We start from the raw sequence: 7,785 nt of genomic DNA on the forward strand, positions 1-7,785 counted from the left end.
GCTGTCCCTGCCCAGCCACAGTGGTGCAGAATTCCTAAGCTCCACAGATCTTCTGATTACAATAGTTCTCAGATGGGATGAATGTACCTTTGGGGTATGCAGAGCAATGTTACCTCTCATTTTTTATGACCATGTGCGGAATGAATTTTATGTGCACTAATGTGGAGATAATGTGTGATTGTAAGCAAATCTTCTTTGAAGTGAGGTGAAACTTGGATTATGCAAGACAAATCTGACCACTGAGAGGGATACAGAAGTTGAGAAGGGTTGACAGCCACTGTCCTGCACAGGGTATCTCCCCCAGCTTGCAGTAACTGAGGAGTTTCTAAATTCCACAGGCTGTCCCCAACCCTTGTCGCTTTCAATGTACAAATATTCATCTGACTAAAAACAGTGTGAATTTAGTGACACTATCTATTACATTTATAGTTACTTCTGAAGTAAAGCTACATGAATACCCACATGATTTGTTAAAATCTCTTCTATATGATCCTGAAACACCTCAGCAGCTAAAGTCTGGAAACCTGTTAAAGGCCATCTCAGGAAGATAGGAGATTAATTCATTAAAACCATTTCATTCCATAATTAATGTCTGTTATCAACAGCCCCAATGTACTCAATAGTCAAATATGAGATATTTTGCCAAACACACAAAAAATGTTTTTAGGCCATTTCCCTTATCCTGCAACACTTTAATTGTACTTTGTAATGCACAGGAAGTTTCAAAACAAATATTCATTTCATAGGGCTTATCAGCTATATGAAGAGGAAATGTATTATTTTAATTGGTTTACTCCTCTGCAAATTATTTTTTTAACAGGTGTCCCATGGCATTCATTTAGGTAACATTTCTCCATAAAACCCCATGAAAATGCAGTCTTCTATTTGCAACAGGAGCAAAAGAGGATGGAGACAAGGGGGGAAATGTTATATAGTCACATTCTTTAGAAAAAAAACTGCATTGTGGAGAGGGATTTCCTTCAGCTGTAGGTAGCCTCCTTGAATTATTCAATTTTCCTAAAAGGCCTGGTTTAAACACAAAGTGCTACTGATTTGCCTAAAGTAGTGGTTTTCAACTTGTGATCCATGGACCCCCGGGGTCCATGAGGGCACTGAAGGGGTCCACAAAAATGTAAAAAGTAAGGATTGGGCCCACCGCAGTGAGCCTGATCCTTACTTTTCTCTTCCTTTTCTACTGTCCCCCACAGCCGTGCATGCCAGGACACGGCTTACTTTTGATCTCGTTCCCCGGACACTAAGAGAGCGAGGGGAAAGTGCTTGCATGCCATGTTTGCCTCTCACTCATTAGCCAAAATTAATTGCCCAAATTAATTTTATCTATGCTATTCAATTTTTGTATAACTGTATTATGTCCCTTCTATTCATCTTCAATCCTAATCTTTACATTCTTTCTTCATTTGGAATCTTTCTATGATTCTAATAATTTTTGTCTCCTGTTTTGGAACCTCTCCTCTTTCTCCCATACCTATTTTGAGATATGGTGACCAGAACACAACATAGAATTCAAGATGAAGGTGAACCATCAATGTATGTAATGGTATAATATTATCACTCTTATTTCCTATCCTGCTTTCTTTTATTAGATCTTAACATGTTAGCTTTTTGGAGCATCAATGAATACCAAACAGTTTCAGCAACTCACAATGATGCCCAGTTTTTCTCCCAGTGGATTCAGAATCTATAAATTTAGAATCTTACAAAGTTTGCATCTGATTCAAACAATTCCTTGCAGTGTGTGTTAATCTGCATTTGTCAATGCTATCACCTGCCATCATATTACCCACTTCAGATTTATTAAGTCTCTCTCATTTTCCTCACAATCTCCTTTAGTCTTGACTCACCTAATAACTGTCATATTCAGAATGTATAATATCACTGCCACTCCCTTTTCCAGCTCATTAATCAATTTATTAAACACCATCAGTTCTAACATGGATCCTTAAGACACCCCAACGGTTAATTTTTTTGCATGCTTAAGACCTCCCAATGGTTAAATTTTTGGCATGACCATTTATTCCTTTGCTTTGATTTCTGTCCCTTAGCCAGTTTTTAATCTATGGAAGACCCCTAGCCTTCCAAAAATTACTTAATTTCCTAATTAGTCTCTTTTAAGGCCTCTGACAAAGGCATTTTAAAAATCCAGTTAAATTAAATCTCCCCTCATTCCTTTTATGCAATATGTTTAACACTCCTTAATAATGCTAATACATTGGAGAGGTAAAATTTTCCTTCATAGAGCAATGCTGATTTGTCCCTACTATAGCGTGTTCATCTAAGGGTGTAAATTCCAGCTCTAGAGATAAACCCACATTAGCTCTGATTGAGTTGCTATATAAAAAAATAGAATATAGCTGAAGCTGTGCAAGGGGCTAACTACCTTAGTACATACCTAATACCTTAGACACATGTAATAGAATGGGACCTGGGGTGGCACTGCTGGGAGGGTCAAATCAGGGTGAATTGCTTAGAAGCAGAGATAGTTACAGCCCACGACTATCCAAGCCAATTCTTTGGACTGGCACCAAACCAGTCCAAAGAACACTTCAGCTACCACTCTGGCCAGCAAGAAGTCACATACAAGCAATCCCCATTGACACTCCAGGTTTACATGTGCCCCAACCAGCACCACTCCTTACACAGATGAGAGGTTATGAAAACCAGTCTCACCAACTCCAAACAGGTTCTACTGATCTCAAAGGACCAGGCACATTCCCAGGTCAATTTATACCTTAGATCTTATCCAAAAGAGCACGCTGTGCCAGTCCTTTAGAATCTAAAAGTTTATTAATAAAAAGAAAGAAAAGATTGAGAGTAGAATTGTTGAAGAAATCACATTACATACACCAATCACAAATTTTCTGAAGCAGGCTCTTAGCAGGGATGGAATAAACCGCTATCTTAAAAGTCTCTGGAGTACATACTTTGTTAGGCTATGCCAACAAACCTTCCCAGACCTCTGTTCATAGCAATGTTGCTTCTGAAGTGAAGAGCAGGGGTGAAAACAAATGAAGGAACCCCTAGGGCCCCTTTCATAATCTTGCCCACGTGAAGGGAATTTCACTGTTTTTACTGAAGAAGACATCTCCCAAAATGGAGTTTGTTACATGAGCAAGTCACCGGTCCGTATCCGTTTTAGGCAAACAGCCATGGCTTACCTGCCTGACTGCAGGTTTGCAGCAGATTTCTTCAGATGGGCCATTGTCAGAGGAGTACTGATATTCACTGAGTAGCCACCCTACACAATAGGTAAGCAGTGCCTGTTGCAGTCTCTCAGAAGGAGACATTTAAAACACAAGTACAGCATCAATACTCACAACATCACATACAAAAATCATACAGGCATATGATATCCCCTGGGCCCACTTTGCAGAGAATTTGGGGTAAACATACCACAGTAGGGATAGCTCGAAGAGAGGGATAGATCAGTGGTTTGTGAGTTCAATCCTTGAGGGGGCCATTTAAGGAACTGGGGTAAATCTGTCAGGAATGGTACTTGGTCCTGCTGTGAGGGCAGGAGACTGGACTCGATGATCTCTCAAGGTCCCTTCTAGCTCTATGAGATGGTATATCTCCATATAAAAAAATGTTCATATTAAAATCCAATAACATCACAATGGGTAACTGTCATAGGTTGGCTAGCACCACCATGCTATTTTTCGTGAACATCTCAATGATTCTTACTACAGTCATCTGGCTTACTGGTTGCTTTAAATGAGAAATTGAAAATTAGCAGTTTAATCTCTTTATTTTTAAGTTTCTTCAGAACTCCATTATGTTTATCAGCCAGTTCTGGTGACAATTCTGAACTTATATGCTAGGGTATTAGTTGTATGTTTTCTATATCTACATATGGCCTTTTTAGCGGTACAGTTATGTGATTGTGATACTTAGGAAATGCTGCTTGTAGGGAAACCTGATTATTCATAAACTTTTCTATTAATAAACTCAAACTTCAATTCAGTCTAAAGAACAGCCTCTGTGTCTGCAATGGGGTGACAGTTATGCCTAGCAAAATCATAATATTCAATATCTTTCAAATATCTCAGGTGTAATGTATCACATCTTTGCCTTCACAAAAAAAAAGCTTCATCTTAGCAGAAGGACTACTACAGATATCCATGTCCTTGGGAAAAAAAAGTGTCTAAATCGACCTGTTGGTCTGTGGAGACACTGTGTGGGGTTTCATGTGCCTAAAGGAATTTTATAAGATCAGCTTACACTTGTGTTTTGGGGGGAAGAAGTGAAAACTCAGCATGAAAACAATGTGAGGCATGTTCAAATCCATTACTCACAGCAGGGAAAAAACAATTGCTTCTTTTCCAGTTTCTGGTGACCTGCCATATGTGCAGATCATGGTGCAGTGATGCAAAACTAAAACTGCACATTCAACATGGCCTCCCTATGTTATTGTAAGTTTCCAAATGCTAGGTCAAATTACAGACAACACCAGGGACCAGAATCATCTGAGCTATAGTTTGGCACTTGAATGCAGTCTCCACTACATGGCAGATATTCACTGCTTCTTTCTATCTAGTTTACAATATTGCAAGGCTATATTAAAGAAGTATGGGCCTTAACACCATAAACATAAGTGACCCTAAAATATCAAAATGTCACATTCAATTTTGAGGCAAACATTTTATTACATAATATTAGCAAATACTTTTCCTTCTCCATTTTTGTTAATAAGCCACTACCTACATATGCAATAATGTTGCTACCATTCTGGTCCTCATTATTTATTATCAATAGCAGGAAAATAATTCTAACAACATTTTTAGGACAGATGCTATGAAAAACAAAGATTGAAACAGCTTTATTTAAATATTTGTTTATAGAGATATTATTGGGATTAACTTCTTCTATGTTCCTATTTAAATAGGATTAAAGGGATTATCTTGAATAATAGAGGCATAGAGCACATTATAAATACATATGTTCCATTTAATTAATAGGTTCAGATATGAACCTCAGATATGTCAAATTATTCCAGAATAGCCTATAATTACATTATTTTTAAATAACAGAAAAGAAACTCATGACTCATTACTAGGGAGATTACTTTAGAAAGAGGCAAACTCATTCAGCAAATATAATGTTCTACAAAACACATTTTCTATTTATATGTGTAGTTAATAACATCTATTATGCAGTCTTAGACGTGGAAGCCTGTGTTTGTTGAGAAAAGTACTTTAAAAAAGAGATTTAATTGCATGGTGTTAGAATTCCTTTGGCAACATCAAAAAGAGGGAAAGTCATTTGTGCTTTAATGAATGTTTTGAAGGAGAAAAACAAGTTCTCAAGTTGAGTACTCAACAAGTTTTAGGCAGGGAAATGCAGTAGCAAGCAATGCAGACTATGATTTATTTTTTCTGACATATGACAGCATTAAATGACTGAAAAATATGCTGTATTTATCTTGTTATGAAAGACTATTTCCGATACTAAATTTCAACTCCTTTACTCTTCTTTGCTTATTCTTTTTTTGTATAGTAGATGTAATCACAGCAACCAGTGTATGGGATGCAAGGCAGAAAGAGGGTATTTTAAATGAAAAATGACTACAGTGCTCTTTTATAGATGTAGTTAAATGAGCAAGTATAAATAGAACATGTGCTATGATAGGTGATATGAGGTACACATATCTTACCTAACATTTTTGGCTTTGGTCTGAGTACATGAGTCTCAGAACAACATACTGAAATCAGGAGCCTCAGTGTCCCCATTTCAACATTAATTATATAGTTGCTTTTACAGATCTAAGAATGATGTAGCCAGTATGTTGTTAACTTGTCAAGGTCACAAAAATTTGGGATCCCCAGCTGGTAATGTAGTGGTTTGACATTTGGACATAACATCAAGGCTGCAACATAAAAGTCTATAGGCAATTTCCTACAGCTAGTCCCCATACAGGTTTCGGGTCTCCATTCTATTGCTGATAGAAGAAATAATAAAAGCTCTTTGTAGATCATATTGCAGAGCGCTGCTTGTTTCTAACCATGTGCACTGCTAATGTGCCACTATGAGACATTAAAGGCCTAAATCAATGTACTTATGTGAGTAACACTTGTAAATGACAAGTGTATTTTGCGCAGTAAAGGGCTTGCCTCTGTTGACTAGTCTACCTTAACCATCTCTCTTTTATTTTATAGTGCATTAAATTACTGTAAGAGATGCCAGAAAAGAGCCCTAGAGACTCAACAATTTATCCATGGAACAGGCTTGGTATTGGCAGCAGCAGGGTCCCATTCACCACACTGCTCTTCAACCCAAATCTGGTGGAACCACTACAAGGGGTGAAGGTTTAGTTCAGTTGACCCTCTCTGTTGTAACTCAGACAGATCCAGTAGGGCAGGGAACGGTGGTGTGTAATTAATAAGATTACATCTGCACTTGAAGTTAGTCAAGTTCTTAAAGCATCTTGCTGAACTGGAGCCTAGGAGGGCAGTTTAAATATCTAAGATTTGAGCTACAGAACTTTATGTAACTTCATGAAAATATACCTGGGTTCTCTTTTGATTGTTTACTATACAAATATTTTTAACGTAATAATTTGGGGTAAAATTGTCCTTTGATGTTTCCCTGTGGATTTCTGTTTCACATTCAGTGTTGTTCCACATGGAACTACCAGTGATACCACTGGAACTTCTGGATATGGAAAGACTGCAGAATATGCAATAGAGCTGAGCCCCTAGTAAAACAGTTTCTATATTTTTCAGTTGCTAACATTTACCGTAGACCAAATGCCACAGCCCCTAGCCTGGTAAAACTTTGGTAAAAAGCATACAGAGTACTTGGCACTGTGTCTTGTAATGCAAATTGCTATTATTGTTTCAGTAATTGTCTCTTTTTCATACAACAGTTTTATCACAAGGCATAAGCTGTTGGGCTAGGGAGAAATGAGTACTGTGTGGAGAATCCTGCAGACACACAGAGTTCATCAGCTGAGATTCAGGCACGGTCACCTAATGGTTTCCTTGACTTGCATGATGCCATAATAGATGGCTGCTATCCATTTCGTGGATGGAGGGTACAAAAAAAAAGACAGTTCAATGCCCCATCCCTTCACAGGCCAAAGAGAAGTGCTGACAATTTTCCCACAGATGTACAAGAAAGAATCAAAAAGAGTTTAGAATATCTTCACTTTTTTCAGAGGGATGAGCTGAGGTGGCTAAAGGAAAGAATAAATTGTTCACCAGTGAACTGGGCAAAATGGTTTAAGAGCTGAATATTCAGGGACGTTTTTAAACATGTGCTTAAGTGCTTTCCTGAATTAGGGCCAATGTGCGGATCTCCAGTTCAGTGGGAGGAGATCACCTTGGAAGAGAGAGAGACCTCAGAAAATGGAGTGGAAAACAGGGTTATGAGAACTCAGTAGGGAGAAAAGGAAAAAGATCAGTGAAGAGGTGAAAGCAATATAGGAGTTAAGGGGGAGAAAATGTCAATAGAGAGGGAAACAGAAGGGGCAAAATATCTGCCTACAAGGATAGAACAGAAGAAAACCATGCTGTCATTACTAATTTACTTGCCAACTAAAGTTAATCAAATGAAGAAGTTACTTACCTTGTTCAGTAATGATGATTCTTTGAGATGTGTGTCCCCGTGGGTGCTCCACTGTAGGTGTCGGGCTCATCCCGGCATTGCAGATCAGAGTTTTGAAGAACAGTAGTCAGCCAGACCACACATGCGCGGTCAGCATCTCACACCATTTACACCCTTTTCCTTGTGCACAGCTGGCTCCCGCCAGTTCTTCTCAGCTGCCTG

General features: G+C 38.3%; 1 long non-coding RNA gene across 1 annotated transcript in view; it reads right to left on the reverse strand.

Annotated features, from left to right (window-relative positions):
* The window catches only part of LOC142828982 (uncharacterized), a 174,794-nt gene extending 167,009 nt beyond the window's left edge, over positions 1-7,785 (reverse strand). Inside the window, exon 1 of the long non-coding RNA XR_012903181.1 lies at positions 7,585-7,785. This is a non-coding gene — a long non-coding RNA (uncharacterized LOC142828982). The remainder of the gene's footprint in view (positions 1-7,584) is intronic.

This window comes from Pelodiscus sinensis, chromosome 4 (genome assembly GCF_049634645.1).
Source record: "Pelodiscus sinensis isolate JC-2024 chromosome 4, ASM4963464v1, whole genome shotgun sequence".
NCBI classification, from domain to species: domain Eukaryota; kingdom Metazoa; phylum Chordata; order Testudines; family Trionychidae; genus Pelodiscus; species Pelodiscus sinensis.